This window comes from Leptonychotes weddellii, chromosome 5, assembly GCF_054177405.1.
Source record: "Leptonychotes weddellii isolate Sample4059 chromosome 5, ASM5417740v2, whole genome shotgun sequence".
Classification (NCBI taxonomy): domain Eukaryota; kingdom Metazoa; phylum Chordata; class Mammalia; order Carnivora; family Phocidae; genus Leptonychotes; species Leptonychotes weddellii.
Window position 1 is genome coordinate 60,198,856 of NC_138373.1, and position 21,646 is coordinate 60,220,501.

The 21,646-nt window shown below is 43.8% G+C and overlaps 1 protein-coding gene across 4 annotated transcripts in view; it reads left to right on the plus strand.

The window, feature by feature from the left end:
- Positions 1-1,653: 1,653 nt before the first annotated feature.
- The window catches only part of SVIL (supervillin), a 226,922-nt gene continuing 206,929 nt past the window's right edge, over positions 1,654-21,646 (plus strand). For 2 of the 4 annotated variants that reach the window (XM_081820800.1, XM_081820796.1), the window contains exon 1: positions 1,654-1,985. The gene's annotated coding sequence lies outside the window, so the exon portion shown is untranslated. Of the gene's footprint in view, positions 1,986-2,055; positions 3,025-21,646 lie in introns of those variants that run through there. The other 2 variants (XM_081820797.1, XM_081820799.1) reach the window with 1 other exon arrangement.

A 21,646-nucleotide genomic window follows, 5' to 3' on the forward strand; every position in this document is an offset into this window, starting at 1 on the left:
TCCAAATTCAGGGCAATTACTGATTTGCAGGAGATCAGTCATTCCCATGACTCTAGTTAGTGTGGGGTCAGTGCAGACAGCCCTTGTCCTTCCTTCCTGTCTTCTCTAGCTAGCAGGAGGAATGAAGAATCTTTAATATATTTATTGAATACAGTCCTTCCTTCTGGAAACTTCTGGAGATGACACAGGTGCCAGGTGGAGATCATAGCTCCAACAAAGCAAGACAAAGGTAAGGGTGACCTGTACCTAGTCATTAACAAAAAGTAAAGGGCTAGTTCTGAAATGTTTGCTGGGTAGGGGTCCCTGATTCCTGATAGATTCCCAATATTCATTTCACACATTGGGTGTTGTCTTCCAGAGGACCATATGCTCAGTTGAGAGTGTGGTTTCTTTACTAGGTTTTAAGCCCTTCCAGCTATCAAGAGCAGCACTCTGTTACCGGTATGTGAGTCCTCAGGCCAGCCTACAAGGATGGGAAAGCAGAACTCAGTTTCTGTTCTAGCCTCTTAGGGGCAGTGAAGCTCCCTGTTACGGGCTGAGTTGTATCCCCTCAAAATTCATCTGTTGAAGTCCTAACTCCCAGCACCTCAGAAAGTGGCTGTGTTTAGAGATAGGGTCTTTAAGGAAGAAATTAAATTAAAATGGGGTCATATAGGTGGGCCCTAAAATCCAGCACGACTGGTGTCTTTATAAGAGATGATAGCCATCTACAAGCTAAGGAGAGAGGCCTCAGAAGAAATAATTATGTTGACACCTTGATTTTGGGCTTCTAGCCTCCAAAACTGTGAGAAAATAAATTTCTGTTGCTTAGGCCAGACTGTGGTGCTTTGTTATGGTGGCCCTAGCAAACTCACGTACTCACCTTTTGTTTTTCCGATGAGGGCTGGTATACACAAAAGCTCAGTGCATACCCAAGAGGAAAAATAAGAGTCTAGCGTTTGGAGGAAAAGAAGCCGGGGTTGGAACGAAATGCAATGTGAACACTAGCTACTGAAACAGATAAATCACACAAGTGGATTTAACAAGTATAAATGTATCTACTGCCTTGCAGATTACCATCTACTTTACAAACTTTAACTGATCTGATGTTCTCAACCGCCTCAGCATCACCTAGAAACGCAAATTCTCGGGCCCTCGTTAGACTAAAAGGATCAGAAAGGGGAGAAAGAGGGGGGAGGTGGGGGAGGCAAAAACAAGCCGTGTTTTAACAAATCTCGGGGGACTGTGATTGGCTGAAGTGTCAAGTGTGAGAACCACTGAGATAGGGTACGGTCCCCTGTCCAGATGCGCCTTTGGGCGGGGGGAGGGGGCCGGGAGACTTCACAGTTGTGACGGGGCCGACAAGGGCGGTCTCCTTGACAACTGGCCCAGAGCTCTACCGACTGCAACGTTCGCACGCTTTGGTGGGTTTTATCCCGCGAACGGCTCAAACTCAGAGCGGCCGCTCCGGGTCTCTAAGGGTAAGCGGCGCCCCTCCGGGCCCCGGGCGGCATGGACGGGGGCGAACGAGAGTCCGGGGAGCCCCGGCGCCGCCAGGCGTGTGCGCTTGCGCGCGTCCCCGGGCCGGGCCAGGGCGGGAGCGCGCCGAGGGGGTGGGTCGCGCCGCCCCGCCGGCCTGGCGCGCGGTCCGAGCCACTCAGAGCGCCCGGCGGCCGACACCCGGGGGCCCTACAAGTGATACCCGGCGCCCGCCTGCCGCGCCGGGACTCGCGCGTCCGCACTCGGGAACCGAGGCTCCCGGTCGGCCCTGACTTGCCTCGCAACTTGCTCTGCTCCCGGCTGCGGCGGCGAGTCTGCCGGGCCCCTCGCCGAGAGCCAGCTAGTGTGGGGACGGTGCCGCGGTCGCCGAGGTCCCGCGCCAGTGTGCGCCTCCCCGCCCGGCGCCTCTGCGGAGCGACCGCCACCTTCGTCGCTGCGGGGAACTTTGTGCGGGGGGAGGGGTGCCCGCCCGGCAGGTGGGCGACCGCGGCGGGCGAGCCGAACGGGTGAGTGGGGCTGTGAAGTTGGAGTGTGAGTGTGCGGGCGCCCCGTGGTGGGACGCGGGCCCTCGCGTGTAGGTTTCCCCTGCCCCTCCTCTTAGTCGCCCTGCAAAGTTTCACTCAGGACCGGTGGCGGGGGGCGGGGGGGGAAGGGGATAGGCTAACCTGCTGTTAGTGTGTTTACTCTGGCGAAAGCGCGAGTCATTCGGACAGCCACTCCTCCCGGCCGGGTGAGTGACACGGCGGCCCCCGCCTCCAGCCCCAAGCCAGACCCAGGGCTCCACCGGCACCCAAGAGCGCCGGTGGCCCGGGGCTGCGGATACGCCTGGAGCTCACCCCAAGCCGCTTCCTAGCCCTAGGACCCGGGGGAGGGTGTGTGTGTGACGGGCCACCGCCCTCCCCTCCGCCTCTTTAATTCGAGCAGGAGAAGGCTACTGAGATACAAGACACAAACTTTGTTTTCCCTCAGTAAAACTGCTTTTCCAGTGTTTTAAAACTAGACGTGCAGACGCGATTCATGGTGGTTTCTTTGGGACATCCCTGGGGGCGGGGCTGCACCGGCTGGCCCTCAAGTGGGGGACTCCGGGCGCGCCCAGTGGCCCGGGGGCGCGAGGACAGCTCTGGTCCTCTTCCCCTGGGGTCTGGCCTCAGCACTGGCACGGCGGCCAGGATGGCCCCGGCGCGCTGGCCACTGCTCGGGAAGGGATGACCGTCGGTGCTGGGTGCGGGGGTCCTGCGCTCGGGTGGGCTCCAGGTTCCGACCCTCTGTCCTGCTCCTCGCTCGGTCCCGCGGCTGCTCCCGCTGGTGGCCCGGCAGAGGGCGCCAGCTCCCGATCGCTGCGCGGGCCGGCGGAGGGGAGGGGACTTGTTCGAGCCTCCAGGTAAGGAGCGTAGTGAATCATCCCGAGAGGGGGGACCCGATCCTCGCTCTGTGAAAGGAGGCAGGGAGTGGCCGTGGCGCTGTTGAGAAGCTGGGGCTGCCAAGCCGCTGTCCGCCGGGAAGCGGCGATTCTGCCACCCAGAGGTCTGGGGAAAGCTCAGGAAGGTGAGGAACGTCCCTCCGCGCGGTGGCCCCAGGGCAGGGAACGGCAGCGTAGACTAAGGCCGGCAGACACTAGGACACGCCGCTGCGCGCCGTTCTCGGGGGCCGGAGGTGGGGCCACTTTTACTCTGGCTCTGGGCGGTACTGCCCGGGTCGGCGACGGGAACCTGGGAGCAGGCGGCCGATTGCCGGCTGCTGCGATGGGGTGCTCCCGGCGGCCCGCGAGGTCCCGGAGCAGTAACAAAGGCGCGGCGCGGCCACTGCTCCCACCCACTTCCGTCCCCAGCGCGCCGTGGCGCGCGCCCGCCCGCCCCGAGGTGCGGGCCGGGGCAGGATTTCCCTCTGCGGAGTTTCGGGAAGTTAGCTCCGTGGCCCGTTACGCTGGGAGGAGGGGCGGGGAAGGGGGGCGACCCGGGGGGTGGGGTGCACGCGAGTGTTCAGAACTGCGACACTGCCCGTTTCCTCTCCCGACTGCACGGGCGAGTGGCGAGAGCTGCCGTGGCTCCCGCGCCCCTCCTCCGGTGCCAGGGTCGCGCCTCCGCAGGGCCCGCGCGGGTTTGAAGTCCCCGCGCGGCGCGCCAGGCCAGCCCGCCAGTCCACGCCCCTCCCTGCAGATTCGGGTGGAGTGCGGGCTCCCGGAAGGGAGTGGTTTAGGCCCCCGGGGACCGGCGGCAGCCGCCGGCACCCTGAGCCGAGCTCCAGAAGGCGGTAATTGTATTACTGTGGGTGAGCGGCCGGGAGGCTCCAGTCCAGGCCGCAGTCTGGGTCAGGTGCGGGGTTAAGCGCTTCTGACGAAGGCATTACAGCTCTGGTGAAGTCTGACAGCTTATTGCATCCGGAAGTTCCTCGTGCAATAGGGGAGAAGGGTGGCAGGGGAAATAAAGAGGGCTCCTTGTTTTCCCGGAGGTTGTGGGAACTTAGGCAAACCCAGCCTGTGCGCAAGTCTTGTCCCTGAAGTGGCCTGGGCAACATCTCCACCGCGCACCAGACGTTCGGGGCTCTGGACGTGAGAGGAGGAGGTGCTGAAGAAAAACCCAGGGCACTCTGCTCCGATGTGAAACCATACCCCCCAGTAATCAATGGATAGAATTCACATGCTTTCTTATCTGCCTCCACTCCCTTCTGTAGTAAGGAAAGGGCAGGAACTGGTTTTTATAAAGTGGCTGGCTAGTGGATGAGAGACTCTTCACACACACTTTGGAAGGATCTTCACCATTCTCCTTCTCCGAGGCGGTTATTTTTATTTTACAGATGAGTAAACTGAAGCTTAAAGAGTCTGGCTTGCTCTTAAGAGTACTGTTTGCTCCTCCCAGTGTCTTTGGCAAAGGCTGATACTGAAGAGTTGTTTATTAATTGCTGATTAAAGAGTCACAGTATGTGCTATAAGCCCAGGTTGGGGTTTGGTGATGTTAGGCATTAGGGTTAGGCGGACTTTCTACATCTTCCTGACTTTTGTTAGGACCAGCACCAAAACTAAACCAACTCTTTAAGTTTAAGGTTTCTAAGGCTTCTTCCAGAAATCCTTAGAATTTTCTGACAACTCCAAAGAGAGTCAGAAATAGCTCTCCTCTGCATTTTGCGGTGTCTCATGAGGCAGGTGGGCCTGAGGTGGAAGCTCCACATGGCATGAATCTGTTTCCCTTCCCTGTTGCAAGAGCTGCAGTTCCTCCCCTGTTTAAGTGGTGTGACTTGGCCACCGTGCTGGATATGTGTGTAACATTAAGTCTGCCTTGGAAATATGGCCAACCTTAATTAACTGCCTAATGAGTTAAAACTCAAATGCCTTTTCAGCATCCAACAACATGATTTTATCTGTGCACATTTATGCATCATTGAGCTCAAGTTTGTAATAGGGGCTGTTGTTATTGTCTTGAATGTTCTTAAAATGCATTGCCTTTAAGAAAGATGTTGTTTTAAACTCTGGAATGACAGTCTGTGACTCAGAACGTCCCAGGGCAATGCCAGTTGGGGAGACAGCGAGGCATGATGATTAAGGGCAAGCATCTGAAATCACAATGGCAGGCTTGAAATGCCACCTCCACCATTTATAGCTCTGCAATATTGGGCAAGTTGCTCAGCCTCTCTAAACTTTGTTTTCCTCTTCTAAGACAGGGATAATAATAGCACCTCCTGCTTTGAAGCTATGAGGGTTAAATTTGATAATCTATATAAAGTACTTAGTAGCACAGAGTCTAGCACATGGTAGCTATTCAACAAATGTTAATAACCATGATGTTTAAGAACAGATTCTTTCTCTCTTTCCTTGTCTCCTCCAAAGAGGTAAAATAGTTCATTGATATTTGCCTTGAGCTTGCTATTCTTCTTAGTTAATACTGCCATGCAATGCAGTGAGTGATTCCTCTCTTGGAATCAGCGGTTGGGAGGTGGGGTTGGTAGTGATGGAAAATTCTGTCTAGTTGCCCAAGGAATTTACAAGGGGCTCCGGAACTGTAGGGCTTTCTTCCTAATTTTACCACTGTATAATTTTGTGGTCAGTCCTCTAGCCATTTATCTTTCCTTTAAATTTGAAGCCAGTATCCTAATGGTTAGGATGACAGGACTTAAAAAAACAAACGCAAAACCAGACACACTGGAGCAAGGGAAGCTATTCTCTTTGCTCATTCAGTCGCCCTTTATAACACTGAAGAAAAATATCCGCTTCTTTGAAACTTGTGCTGGCCCAGTCTTGGCAAGAGGGAACATTTCTCTGGAAAATAGGATATTTTTCTGGAGTCTGTTTAAAGGTGAGCCACCAGATTGGTGGGGAAGGGAGGAGCGTTTGAGATACCTTTTCAAAAATATTTGCTTAAATATGGTAAATGATGTATGATCTGAAAATGGCTGGACTGTAACTTGGAAGCTGATACAAAGAAGTAAGGCCATGCTCAGGCTGAACAACTAGTGAACAACCAGTAGAGCTAGTTCCTATGTTAGAAAGCCCAAAAGCTTTAAACTTAGCAAATACAAGTGGAGAAATCCTTTTTTATGCCAGGTTGTTTTGGAAAGACCTCTTTAACATTGCTAGTGTGTAGCTGTGGATTTTTCTTGTGCGTTTATCTTTTAAACAATCGGTCATGAGCAAAAGCACCAGAAACCCTATAATGTCATCAAACACCACCCTAACTGGGAAGGTTGTCACCAAGAAGTGCATGGGTCTGGAGTACAGGGAGGGGTTGCCATTTAAAGCATCAGAGAGGTTTTACATTTGGGTATAAAATGCAGCTTTCTCCCACCCTGGGAGATGAGCTGCACGCGTAACCGTGTGACAGCATGCAAAGGGTTGGGAGCAAGGTTTCCGCTTTTGTGCATCTTACTCCATTTGTTGGGTCCCTGCTGCAAAGAAAGAAGCAGCTGCAGGGCATGCGCCAGACCTGCCCTGGGCTGTCGCTTCCATTGTACGGAAGATGAACAGGCAGCTGAACAGGCAGCCAGGCAGCGCGTTACTTTGGATCACATAGCAGCTTGTTCAAAAGCATCTTGCATTCCCCAGCTGTTTCACAACTTCTTTGCATATGGGAGAGAACTTACCAGCTGCTGGGGCAACTGTACTTACATTTGCTGCTTTTGTGCAGTAACCAAGGAAGGTAAAAATCCAGACGCCTTTGTTAAACTGTAGCCATTGTCAATAGTCTTATTTCTGTTAGGTCAGTGTTATTCTAGATACAGTCTTTCAGGGGAGAACGTTTAAAAGGAAATGTCAGAATTAACATTTTTTTTGAACAAATTTTTTCAGGGATAACCAGTATGTATAGTTTTTTCATACTTAAAACCCACACAGCTTTTGTGTTTCATTGACTAACAAAGGGATGGGTCTAATATTAAAAATGTATTTTGAATTAGACATATGAATCAGGTTTAATTACATACATATTTCTTTTGCATGAAATATATAAAAAAGACAATGTGTATTCAGACAGTGCTTTTTTTGTTTTCAGAATATTGGGTTATTTTGCATTTGCCAGAGCTGGATGGTGTTTTGCCCACATCCCTTATCTTATCCATGACAAAACTTGAGTTTCCCACAAGTTGTTACTTATCCAAGATGATCTGGCTCTTTGGTTTAATTCAGCAAATCTTCTGTTGAGTGTTTACAATGTGGCAGGCCTGGAGAACCTATAAAGATGAAGAAGGGCTTGAGCCCAGCCCTGGCTGGATTCACAGTTCAGAAACAACAGACTAAACCTGTGCTGTGTGTGGGCTGTGGTAGGAGACAGTACGTTTTGTGTAATCATGTTGCTGTTGTAATCATGGCAGCTCGGATAAGCCAGAGTACCAAGGTGACGCACCATTTAAAATCCGAGAAGGGGAATCTGTGTGCAGGAAGATGGACTGGGCATTCTGTGGTTTATCACATGTGGGGTGCATGTACTAGAGAGACAAGGCCTTGTGTGTGTGGAGAGAGCCTCCCTGGGCCCTGACTCCTGCCCAGGACTCAGAAGCCTTCTGCCCTCCTCATCACTGTGCATGGAAGTGAATAAATGCTCTTTAGGAGTAGCAGCATAAATCACAGCCCTTTATTAGGATCAGTCAGCTGCAATCCCTTTGTTCTATAAAAGGTTATAAAATAAGCCATATTCACTTGGACATGTATAAAACCCAGCCTGAAGCTCTTCTACCTCTTAGGGGCTCTTGCACTGGAAACCACTGCTGCTTCAGGTCCCTGGGCGACTCATAATTGCTGAGTTAGACCCATGGTTCTAAACCCTTAATCCCCTCTGTGCTCCATCTACACGTCCACGTATCTCTTACTTGGTCCCTTTTTCACAGCAGTACTCGAACTGTGCAGTGTTTCAGCTTTCAGTTGGTTTTACTGCCATTTGCATTGAGATTTTCAAGAGCGCTGTTTGGTTCTCAGGGCTGATGGCCAGGCGGTTCTGTATTGCACAAGAGGAAACTGAGGCTCAGCCGTCGAGGGCCTTGCCTGGGCTGGGATTGGAACGGAAAAATCTCCCAACTCACAGCTCCAGAGCTCTCACTGGCTGAGGCTTGGAAGGATCAACTTGTACCAAGCAGGAGGCAGAGCCGCCCCCTTCCTGAGGCTTCATTGTGTGTGTCCCCACTGCCATGGTCCTCATTGGGCTATTCACCGGGTTCTTTACCTGGGGCGACTCTCTTCCTCATTACGTTTTGCTGCACATTAAAATTGTTCTTATATTGCAGTTTTAAGTCTTGGCTCTCAAGTGCAGTTGCCGGCTTTCTGACACACGCATCCCTCTTTCCTGTCACACGTGCACACACATACTGGCATGCACACGTACACCGGCATGCACACGTACATAGCCACATAGAGAGGCCCGACATGGCTGTTGGATCCATTATCTGTCTTCAGCCAGCCCCGCTCCTTTCAGAAGATGACTCTGTCCAAGTGTTTATTCCTGTTTAATGGTGTGGAGTGCTACACCCTGCCCGGTGGATTCCAGATACATCCACTGGGATGGGTGGATGCCATCTTAACCTGTCTGGTCTTTTCCACCGGGGGACTGTTGGACGATGAGCCAGCAGCCCTTGGTCACGGGGACCATGTTGCCCCTTCGGCACTGGGCTCCGGAGAGGTTAGAAGCGACTCTCTCCCTGGAGGAGGAAGAAGCTGCTGAGCTGTGGAGGGCGTCTCCTTCGGTCAGGACTTCTCTAGCGTTTCTTGTGCAGCCACAGGCCTGCTCCCCACGCACATCCCAGTAGCCGTTCCTCCGGCCCCCAGACTTTGGCAGATTTCTCCTCATCCTGGGACCCCGTGTCTCCTCTTTGACATGCTACCCCTCCTGCTCCCTCCATTGCAGCTGCCCAGCCACCTCCCGGCAGCCCTCGGTTTCAAGTGTCTTAGGGACACTTTGCCTTGGATACCCTTATCTCCATCTGTCATTGGTATTTAATTGCTTCCCCCCACCATCCAGCCTGCTCTTTGACGCGGGGTAGGCTATCCTTTCTGATGACTGCTGTCAGCTTCTCCTCCTGCTGATCAGGCCGCCCCGTTTTGGCCCCTCCTCTGCACGCTGCCTCTTTGTGTCTGCACTGCCCCCGGCTTCCAGTGCAGGTCTTTGTGTCTTTGTCTCTCTCGGGGCTGCCCTGCTCTTTCTTGCTCTCTTCTCCTGTTCTTTTTCTTTTTCCCTCCCCCTCTCAATTTTTTATTTAGATAAAATTGACATACAACACTATCTTAGTTTCAGGTATACGGGATAACGATTCAGTATTTGGATAGATTAAATGATGACCACAGTAAGTCTAGTCAACATCCATCACCGCACGTAGCTGCAGAATTATTTTTCCTTGTGATGAGAACTTTTAGGATTTACTCTCTAAGCAATGTTCGAAGTTACAGTTCTTCCTCCCCTTTTTTGACAGTGCTTCTTGAGAGGTAGATTCCTTCTTCCTCGTTTGCTATTTACCATTTGCAGACTCTTCCTTCTGCCTCTGTTGTGAGCCAGTCCCGTTTGGCTGTCACCTGCGTCAGGTATAATAATCACATTAAATATACTCGATCGCAGTTTTTATTCAGAGGAAACTTTGCCTTAAAAAAAAAATGGTTCGGGGTGCCTGGGTGGCTCAGTCGTTAAGCGTCTGCCTTCGGCTCAGGTCATGATCCCAGGGTCCTGGGATCGAGCCCCGCGTCGGGCTCCCTGCTCGGCGGGAAGCCTGCTTCTCCCTTTCCCACTCCCCCTGCTTGTGTTCCTTCTCTCTCTGTCTCTCTCTGTCAGATAAATAAATAAAATCTTAAAAAAAAAATGGTTCTTTGGAATTGAAACTTGGAAACACCAATTTTGAAACTGGTCAAGTGAGGGCATTTCAAAGGCTAGAACTTTGGGGAAAATGATTTGAAATTTATTTTGGCTTTTCATTCACATGGCAGGACCTTGAAAGTAACTGAAACATGGGCTTGTTTTTGGATAAACTTTCCCTTGCAAATGGAAATTGTTCCTACACAGAGCAGAATTAATGTTTACTTTTTTTTTTCCAAATTATATTTCTGAAAGATCTTGGAAGGTATTTTGTGCTTTGTGGCCAGTGTGGCTTGTGTGTAAGTCATGGGTGTATTAAGACTGTGCTGGGCCTCTTGTTCTAGAGGCTCCTCAGGGGTATTTCCAAGCAGTGATTCTATGTCCATGAAAAGATACTGGAGAGTAAGTCTGAGGAGATCCTGGATTTAGGAACCTTTAGTTTTCTCTCTAAAGCTATGAACGAGGAGGGGTATCCTCAGAGTGAGGAAAGGAGCGGATTGGCTGTTGAGAGGCGGTGGGAAAGGATGTTCTTGCCCTGCCTTGAGCCAGAGCTTCAGGGATAACATCCGTGGCCTCTGCTTGGCAGTGTTTGCCATGAGCTCTGGAGTCCTCCCACCTGGTACTTGCTCACTGCATTTTCTCTGAAATTGTGTGTGTGTGTGTGTGTGTGTGTGTGTGTGTGTATGCTAACGACTTCATTAACATTTCTTCTTGCTCTCCTTTTTTCAAATTCTGAAAAAAGTGAAAGGTTGCTTACCTGTGCCAAAATGGAGTTTGGTTCTAGAACTCCCCAATTAGAAAGGAGCACAGTTATGGAAATCTAATCTAGGGGAGTTAGATATGGGAATCTGTTTATAGCACTGGGATAGGAGTTTGTGTTAGTACAGACTGTAGTTCACTCAGACCGAGGGATGCTGCTTTAGTTGGAATCCACCTGTGGTCAGCAGGCTCAGTTAACCTAGACAGGTTAGTCATCTATAACAACATCTGGAGAAAGGTTTTTAAAACTGGAATTATATAGTAATAAACAATGAAAGTAACCCAGTAATCTGTTCATTCATTCACTTGTTTGTCCAGCAAACATTTGTTAACCTCATAGTGGGGTGTGTGTGCGTGTGTGCACACGCCCATGTGTGTGTGCATGCAAGCTTATGCGTGTATGTGCACATGCTCAGTACCGAGAATATAGTGTCAACACTGCCCTCACAGGGCTTACAATCTGGAGATGCATTGTCAGCACAAAAGCATAGGAAAGTGTCAGAGGTGTTGTGATGGATGCATGTTCCAGGCTTAACGGAGACACAGAAGACGCAGTGGTGGGGGTGGGGCTCCTGCTGATAGGAGGGTCGTGGATTGGGTACACCACGTGCCAGGCCCTGCGCCGAGGGCTTGACATGTCGTACCTCTTGTCATCGGCACAGTCTTAGAAGTTGAAACCCTGGGGGTTAAGTACCTCAAATGAGGTAACACAGTAAGTAGTAATATCTGGGTTTGAACTCAGATCCAAAGTCATAAACCTTAGGCAATAAGTTGGAGTACGTATCTTCCTGGGTTTACTTTTCCCTCTCCATCCATCTCCATCACTGCTGTAAAGGAAGGAAGGAAGAAGCCTAGAGAGCCGTTTTGTTAAAGGATGTGCAGGGGGGTCTAGACTACTCCACTGACATACAAAGGATATACTATGGGCATCCAGTTTAGACAGTTACTCTGAGTCTGTAATTATGCAGTTGCTCAGAGTATCCTTTATATTCAGTGTTTTGCCAACTGTATTTCTAAAGAGGCTTTCTTTTCCTTCTGCCAAGCTTTGCAGAAACTGGTTGCCAGGCTTACTGTCACCCTGGAGGGACTGTATGTACCCCATGGCTCTCCACTTCTTCTTAGTGCTGGACATCGTAGCCAACAGCCTCTGGTTTCTGCCTTGCTGTTCTCAGCTGTGTTTGGGTGAGGAAAGTGGTTCTATTTCAGGCCTGTTGAAGGAAAGAGTTATTTCCTCATGAAGGAGAAGCATATCAGTGCACACCGACAGGCTCTCAGGAGTCTCATCTTCACATCCAGCAGGATGTAGGCTACCTGGCTTAATCTCCCCTTTTCTGCCTTTTAAGGATGACAAGTCTGTGTTTCTGACAAAACTCAGGTGTGATTGCAAGAATACCGGCTGGGCAGGTGGAGGTAATCTACCACTCTTTAAGAAAAGGTGAAGCTCAAAGGGGAAGTTGGATCCTGCCTTCTTCTAGAGAGAGTATCTGAGGACAATGGGCAGCCTTCTTTAGAGTGAATCACTCTGGGGCTCAAGAAGAAATGTGGACAAGCACACTCTGCTTTAGGGCTATGTCTATATGTCCTGTTTCAGATGTAGCTCTTGATAGCAGTGCAAGTAGAAAGAACACTGTCCTTAAACTATGTACCAGAATGAGGAGATTCCATGCCTGAATATTTGGAAGTAAACATGCTTTAAAAAAAAAAAAGACTGTAACTTTTAGTCCATTGGATTTTAAGTCCAAAAGCTCTAAGAATAAGGTTAAGAACCTACATCCCTGGAAAAATTGATAGACCATGAGCTCAAGTACAGAGACAACTTACTTCAAACAATGTTAGACTATTTCCACCCTGTTCCTAAAAATGAATTTGATATAAGATGAGATTTATATATTTTTTTCATTCTGACCCCAGAATTATCCAATTATCTATTGAAAAACAGTCATTATCATCATATACTTCTGACATTGAGTTTCCAGGAAAAAGAAAAATATATGCTTGACAAGAAAGTTATATGGTAGAAAAATGTTTTGGTTGATTATTTATGTAAACCCAACATCTGTGTGTGTGTGTGTGTGTTTTAAAAAAAAACTTCCTCATCATTTTATTTAAGAAACTAAAAGTTTTCATTGCGTGGCATTTTTTGCTGCACTTGGTTCTCAGAGTGTTGGAAGAAAACACAAGCTCATTATAGCAGGCAGTGAAAGTGCTGTGTTGTTTTTTTTTTTCCCATTAACAAATTAGTTCCATCTCTAGCGTCTAGGCTTCTTAAAACACACACACACACACACACACACCTTAGAGGAAACTGCAAACTTATTATGGAAAACCCACTTTCATTCTGAGCACAGATACTGGTTCTAGGTTCAAATAGTAGCATCTTATCTCATTTTAGAACTAGTAACATTGATAAACCCACTCCTATTTCCTACCTGCATAACTGGGTCTCCAATACACTTGTTCTTCTCAATCACTTCCCGTTTCAGTTGGAAGTTGGCTTTCAAAAGTTCAGTGCTATGTTTACATAATCATCACCCACACCTTTTTCTCCTCCAAGCTTTTTATCCTCTTTAATTGCCAAGTTCACAGGGATTCCCGATTGTTACCTAAGAATGGCTTTTCTGTTTCATCTTGTATTTTCCAAATGGTTTCCCCATTGTTATCAATTCTTGGGATAACTGGGGAGAGTTAATGAGCTGTGGGAGAGTTGCCTCCATTGTGGTTGGGCTTACCAAGTTAGTTATCATCGCCAAGTGTGGTAAACCTGAGGACACCTGCCTGTGATTTAATGTTTTAGTTTCAGTATAGACAGGAAAGTGGAGACAGTTAAAAGATGAAAAGATTGCATAGTATGACAGAATTTTTCCCTCTCAAGATGTTTTTTTTCTAGGATTTTTATGATTATGATTATTATTCCCTGAAGTATCATTCATAGTCTGGTAGGACATACAGCTCTTGCTAAGAGAAAAGTCTTCTTAACAGTGAATACTTGGACGTTTCAGTTAAAGTACTACGAAAAAGACTCATTGTGAATAATCGTCATTTAATGCAAGAGGTGCTTATTCAAGTTTATAAATATTTCTGAGCACTGTTATGGGCAGGACACTGTGCTAGGCACTTTCACATAACTAATGTCATGTAATCACAACCATCACGTGAGGTAAGTAGTAGTATTTGCATTTTATGGAAGAGTTTTGAGACTCATGGAGGTACAATGACTGGGCAAAATCATTTATCTAGTGGGTGACAGGATTGAGATTTAAATATGGATCTTCCAACTCTAAGGTCACACTTACTTTCCAGTGCACTGAGCCAATAACTCCATGGTAGTTAATCACAATGAAGGTCACCCGTATAACAGAGGATTCCAGAAGAGCAGCTTGATGCTAATGTAGTAAAATTTTAAGAATTAAGAATTAATTTAAGAATTAACTACAATTTAGGGCTGGAGTTTTTAGTACCCTCAGTCCATGTTGGGCTTGGAGGATCGATACAAGCATTTGCTTGCTTTTTGCTAAAGACATTGATTATTCCAGATTTGTGGCCAGCTCATTGTGAAAACACTGATTGTGGTTGTTGTTTTAATGTGTGCATCTTCCAAAGGCCACAGCCACTGTTTGTTTCTTTCTAGCTTTATTAAGTGTAACATTGCCACTCTTTTCTTAACTTTCTAGTAAGGTTTTTTTGGGGGGGAAGGTTTGGGTCAGTGTTAAGCCAGAATTTCTTCACTCCTAGGGCTTCGTGATATAGTCTTGGATGAGTTACTCAAACTTTTTCTTGTTGTTACATTCCTTTATTACTTGCAGAGAAAACTTTTGAGTAGTAATTTGGGAAATTTTTGAGTTTTAAAAACTCATGGTTGCTCACACCATATTGAGTGCATACGTCTAAAAAGGAGAAAAAACTGGGGCACCTGGGTGGCTCAGTCATTAAGCGTCTGCCTTCGGCTTAGGTCATGATCCCAGGGTCCTGGGATCGAGCCCCGCATTGGGCTCCCTGCTCGGCGGGAGGCCTGCTTCTCCCTCTCCCACTCCCCCTGCTTGTGTTCCCTCTCTCGCTGTGTCTCTCTCTGTCAAATAAAAAAAAAAAATCTTAAAAAATAAATAAATAAATAAATAAATAAAAAGAAGAAAAAACTAGTAGCTCAATGTTTAACAGCTATACCCCCTCTAATTACCTCAATCATTGAAAATAATACTTTGCACTTATGTACGTTTTATGGATTCACACGCATCTCCTTTTAATTCTTTTTACACTCTATAAGATGAACAGAGCTTGTCTTCTTATCTTTCTTGTCTATATGAGAAAATTAAGGCTCACAAAGAAAAATGTTCTACTCAAGATGATAAAGGAAGCAGATAGCAGGGTCTGGCTTGAAAGCCAGGTCTTCTGACTTCTGTCCCTGTTTTTACCACTCTTGATTTCAGTCAGTAACAAGTGATAGAGATTTTCCAATGGGATTTAAAAAATTAGATTAGTCATATTTACTTCTGATATATTTGCCATAATTTGAAGCTTTGTTATAAAGGTGTCCAACTCAACCTTTCTCTGTTAATCTATTCTGAGATGTAAGGCAACAGCCGTTGGAAGAATGTAAATTACCACCATAAATAAAGCTCTTCACTGAGGGTTAGAAGGAAAAGTATTAGCTAGTTGAATGGTGTCTCAGAATTTTCAGTGATTACTCCCTTCCCTATCCTTTCTGGGATTACTCAAGCAGATGTGCTGGAAAGCTTAGGTTTGCATCAGAAGTGTTCATACTGATTAGTCAGTGTGGTGGAAAAGGTAGGAAAAGCATGTGTTTTTGAGCAGGTGTTCTGTGTTAGGCCATGTGCCAAGCATTGTCTACATAATCCCTCACAGTAGCTCTTCGGGTGTAGTCCTATAGATGAGTACCTTAAATCTCAAGGAATTTGAATCTAAGTGGTGGGACTGATATTACTTCCAGCTCATTAAGATGAAAATGTTTAGAATTTTTCACCTCTACCATCTCTAAATTCTCTGGTTTATTTTTCAAGATTAGCTTTCCTGGAAATACCTTCTCTAACTCCTGTTTAGCCTAGAAGTCAGACAAAAGAGCACCAGTTATGATGATACCAGTAAGAAGACAAAAGAAAAATTTACCAGAAGTTGACCTGAATATGGACTGTCTGTCATTGAGAGTAGTGTAGAACAGTGCTTCTCAGACTTTGGTGTGCGTTCCGATCACTGGAGGATCTCATCCAAATCTTTTATGTATTAACTGATTTTTCTATTTCTCCTATTAAATATTGACAGAGCAGTATTGAAGTATGTGAATGTGCTTGTGAATTTGTCTTTCTCCTTACTGGTTGATCAGGTTTTGCTTCATATATTTGGAAGCATAGCTGTTAAGGTGAATAGATGTTTAGGATTGTTATATGTTCCTGATGAACTAGTCACTTTATCATTATGAAATGACCTTTTTCATACCAGGTGATATTCTTTGCTCTAAAATCTCCTGTCTGATATTAAAGCTCCTTCAACTTTCTTTGGATGGGTGACATCATTGTATGTCATCTTCTATCCTTTTACTTTTAATCTATTTGTGTCTTTGTTTTCACTTCTTGTAGGCAGTGTTTAATTGGCTCTTGCTTTTATGTTTCCAGTATGACAATATCTGTTTTCTATTTATCCCATTCTTTATTCTCTTTGCATGTTTGCTGCCTTCTTTTGGATTGTTTGAATATTTTTCATGTTTCCATTTCCTCTCCTTTGATGGGTTACCATACTATATCTCTCTGTTTTGTTATTCTAATGGTTGCTTTAGGGTTTACAGTCTACATCTTTAACTTACCACAGTCTACCCTTAATGATGTTGAACCCCTTCACATGTAGGAACATTACAATAGTATGCTTCCATCTTGGCTGTATATTACCATTGTCATGCATTTTACTTCTACATATTGTAATTAACTCCACATAAATTGTTATTTTTGTTTTAGAAGTCACTTCTGTTTTAAGGATATTTAAATAATGAAAAAAATGTTAAGTAATTGCTATTTCCAGTGCTCTTCATGCCTTTGTTATCCATATTTCTGTGGGATGTCTTTTTTTTTCTGCTCAAAATGGCTTCCTTTAACATTTCTTTTTATGCAGGACTGCTGCTGCTGAGCTCTTTTCGCTTTTATATGTCTGATAAAATCCTTATTTGCCTTTATTTTTGAGAGATAGTTGTGCTGGGTATAGAATTCTAGATTGGCAGTGTTCTTTTTTTCAATTCTTTAAAGATGTTGCTTCACTGTCTTGACATTTGCACTGTTTTTGACATAAAATCCGCTGTCATCCTTATCTTCGTTCCTCTTTGATGTGTTCTTTTTCTCCAGTTGCTTTTAAGATTTCTTCTTCATTGCTGGTTTTGAGCAATTTGATTATGCTGTGTCTTGGTGTATTTTTCTTCATGTATCTTGTGCTTGGGGTTAGTCAAGCTCCTTGTTTTTTTTGAGGTTATCTTTTTATTAGGTTTGGAATATTTTTAGTAATTTTTCTTCAAATATTATTTTCTGTCCCATCTCTACCCCATGAAGGCTCCAGTTACATATATATTAAGTTGCTTGAGCTGTCTCCACAGCTAATTCATGTTTTGGGTTTTTTTTATTTTTTTAATTCCTTTCTTATTTTTTATTTTTTATTTTGGGTGTTTCTATTGCTATGTCTTCAAGTTCACTAATTTTTTCGTATGTGATGTCCATCTGTAATTAATTCCATCTGGTGTTGTTCATCTCACACATTGCAGGTTTCATCTCTACAAGGATTTGTGTTTTTATATATCCGTGTCTCTACTTAAAATTGTGAATACCAGTCCTTGTCTGCTAATTCTAATATCTGTCTTAATCCTGGGTCAGTTTCAATTGATTGACATTTCTCCTCATTAGGGGTTGAATTTTCCTGCTTCTTTGCTTGCCTGGAAATTTTTTATTGAATGCTAGATATTGTTATCTTCTTGGGTGCTGGATATTTTTGTATTAATACAAATGTTCTTGAGTTTTGTTTTGGGACATAGCTAAATTAGACAGAGACAGTTGATTCTTTTATGTCTTGCTTTATAATTCTTGTTAGGTGGGACTGGAACAATGCTCAGTCTAGGGCTAATTATTCCCCATTACAGAGGGAAGATCTTCCTGAGTACCGAATGCCTCTGAATTAATGAGGTTTTCTAGTCTGTTTGGTGGAAACAGGTACTGTTCTTGGCCCTTTGTGAGCACCAGTCAGTGTTACCTCTAATCCTTTCTGGTATTTTTTCCCCTAGCCACAGGTAGTTGGTAGTTTGCTCACACATGCACTGATCAGTACTCAGCTGAGTACTCAGGGGGACTCTGAGGATTCTGAAGTTCTCTCTGTGTACAGCTCCCTTCTGTTCTCCAAACTCTTTGTCTTCCAAGACTCTCACCTCTGTATACTCAACTCAGAAAGTCACTGGGCCCTTCCTCTGTTCTCCTCTCCTATGTCTTTGCCAGGAAATCTCTTAAGACAATAAGATGAGACAATCATAGGCTCGCCTCATTTACTTTCTGATGTCCTGTCTCCTGAAAACCATTGTTTCACATGTTTTTTCTTCTTTCTTTCTTTTATTGTTCCAAGCAAAACACAAATCTGTTTCCTATTACTGCATCTTGGCCAAACCTGGAATTTTTAATAAAATTCCGATTCTATTCAGTAGGTTTCAGCTGGGGCCTGAGAGTCTGTGTTTCTAAGAAATTTTCCAATGATATTGATGCTTCTGGGAAAAGACTACTTGAGTAGTCAGAGTCTCTAACTATTCAACAGAAATATAATGTGAGCCACATATCTAATTTTAAATTTTCTAGTAGTCACATTGAAAAAATTAAAAGATACCAGGGGAAGTTAATTTCAGTAATATATTTTCTTTAACCCTTTCAACCCCAAATGCTATCATTTCAACATGTAATCAATATAAAAATATTTATGAGACTTTTTTACTGCACTAAGTCTTAAAATTTGGTGGGTATATTAGACTTATAGCAGATCTAAATTCAGACACTACATTTTCATCTGAAATACTTGGTCTGTATTTAGATTTCATAAAATTCATAGTTGAAAAAGTAGATTTGTGTAACAAAGTCCCAAACATACTTAAGTTTTCCAATAACTGCATCGAGTGCCAAAACCATTTTTCTTTAATATTTGCCATTTTAATTGACAAAACTAGTTAATGTTTTTTAGAAAAATTGATATCATTTTTTGAAACAAGAACTTACCAGTTTTAAAGCTGTGTCTGTTTAAGTTATACATATTCATTAACTCTTATGCCAACTCAGAAGTGTTAAAATTAAATTCAAAGGGATATTATAAAAATTAAAAATGAACTCTAAATTTAAAAATCTCCATAAAGTGTTCAAGTTTTTCTTGTGGATTTTGAAGACAATTTGTATAATGCTTTTGATTTCAATTAGATCTTCTGCATATTGATGCAAGTTAGGAAAATGCATAAAACATTATTTTTGATTTATGAAAAGTATCAATTTTGATTTACATTTTCATTCTTGCTTGGCAAGGTCATAAATAAGCTTTTTCTTTTATTGGAGCTTCCAATTTAGCTTGTTGATATGCAGTGTGATATCTCTGAGAAAACAAAAATCACACTGCTTTTTCTTTTTCTTTTTTTTTTGTCTTTATTGAGTATTTGGCAAGATTTTTTTGTTAAAAGAAAATCTCGAACTGGAGTTAACTACAGGGTAAATCTTAGTAAAACTTTTCCAGTCCAACCAAAGATCTGCTTGCAGAGAACACATGATTATTGCATTAATTATTTTCCATTTCTTTCAGCAATTCTATAAACTGATGGTAATTCATAACATTTATGTGTATATACTAAACAATTTTACCAGTGATACCCATGACAGTTTTCATAGGCTGTGCTTTAGAAAACCAGCTACAAATTTATATCAAACAGTAGAATGAAGCACTAAGAGAAAAATACCAGTCTCCTATTTTAAAAGGTTAGTAAGTCTGGATTTTTTGACCCAACTTAGCTGGAGCACTATTACGATAGAAGGTTTATGTTCTCATATCTAGTGAAAATTCTTCTTTGACAGATGGAAAAGATTCAAAAGTATCTATGCCATGAGTTCAGTTTTTTTCAGCTATGAATTGACAACATTGTTTATAAGTTGGAAGTCGTTTAAGACAAAAATGCACCCAAAGTACTAATTTGGCAATGTCTCTTATATTGCACGACTCATCTAAAGCTACAGAAGTCTTCTTGTGATTTAAAAAATTTTTGAATTTATTTATCTTTGATATTATTAGAAAGATCTTGTATTCTATGGGCAATTATTTGGTTGCTTAATTTAAAATCTTTCATTTTTTAATCTTTTCCTCATAATTTTCTAACAGAATTTCCATAACTGAATACATTTTTTTTTACCATCTCTCCATATATGTGTGTGTGTGTGTGTTTTGTTGTTATTGTTCCAGAATCTGAGGTGTTTTATAGCTGGCCAAAGTTATAAGCTCAGATTTTGTTAAAAATCATTTAAAATTTTTTTGTTGGTCATTTAATTCTGATTTCAGGAGACTAACTTCACTGATCCCTTTTTGACTGTTGAAAGGAAATTTTGTATCACATTCACTGTGTCTTTGCTGAAATTATCCTTTAATAATCTGCTTAATTATCTGCTAAATTGTCTGCTTTATCATCTTTGATTGTTTGACGCAATAAACAGCTTTTTCATTTTTCTCTGCCACAGCAAATTGCAATTGGTATTGATCATGACATTTTTTATTTCGTCCAGTCCCTTTTTTCCCTTACTGTTCTAATTATAGTACTAGATTTTGTATCTCCACTTGATTTTATATCAATGGTAAGACTGTTTTAAATTTGAAAATTTGATCATATTTACTTTATAAGCTAGAAAAATAAATTATATATTTAATTAAAACACATATTTTGATTTACTTACCAATTAGGAGTTACATAATTATCACTGTAACTTGTGCTGTCTATATAAAACATTCACATAGACACATTACAGTGTATATGAATGTGTAGAAAAAAAATCATTTAAATTGATTCGTCAATCATCTTAACACCATGTAGATCAGCGATATGCTTATGTGTAGACTCACACATGGCAATAGACCAATACCATCTTAGGCAATAGAGTATTTAAAGTGAAATGTAATCCTGTTAAAGCAATACATTTGTGTTTAATGCAGAAACGTTTTATACCACTTCAATTTTTAAAAATGAAATTAATTAAAATGTTCAGTTCCTCAGTTGCTCTTGCCCCATTTTAAACAGACTGTACCAGGCAGGGCAGGCCAGAGGCTGGTTTGCATTTAAATCTAGGGACCTTGTATCAACACCTAGATGGGCTTTCACCTTTCTTGCCCTGCAGCTGCTTCCTCCTAGTCTGGCCCCAAGCACTGGGAATTTTAGGAGTGTAACAAAGGAAGTCTTGGATAATTAGTGGTCTCTAAAGGATTTGATGACCGTGCCTCAAGGGTTGGACAATCTCCCACTGTGTGAGGCCATTAGGACAAGTCTCAGAGTAGGAATTGTGACCTCAGGGACAGTCTGTGGGTTGTAATATTGGGACAGGGTCAAGGTGAGTTGTGTAGGTCAGCTGCAATTGCTCTTCCTCTTCCCATGGGCTACTAACTGATGACCTCTGGAGCAATCTGACCTGGAAGTAGTTGGATGGGAATTCTGTCAGCAGAGGTAGATTCCCATGGTTCTGGAAGAAACACGTTGCATTTTCCCACCATTAGTAAGAGTTTGGAGGTAGCTTCCCCTTAGTTAGGTTGGCTAAGAATGTTTTTACAACTCCATCCCTGTTAATAATCACAGGCTATGACTCTGGAAAACAGTATGGAGGTTCCTCAAAAAGTTGAAAATAGAGCTACCATACGAACCAGCAATTGCACTACTGGGTATTTACCCCAAAGATACAAATGTAGGGATCTGAAGGGGTACATGCACCCCGATGTTTATAGCAGCAATGTCCACAATAGCCAAACTGTGGAAAGAGCCAAGATGTCCATCGACGGATGAATGGATAAAGAAGATGTGGTGTATATATATATATACACACAATGGAATATTATGCAGCCATCAAAAGGAATGAGCTCTTGCCATTTGCAACAACGTGGCTGGAACTGGAGGGTATTATGCT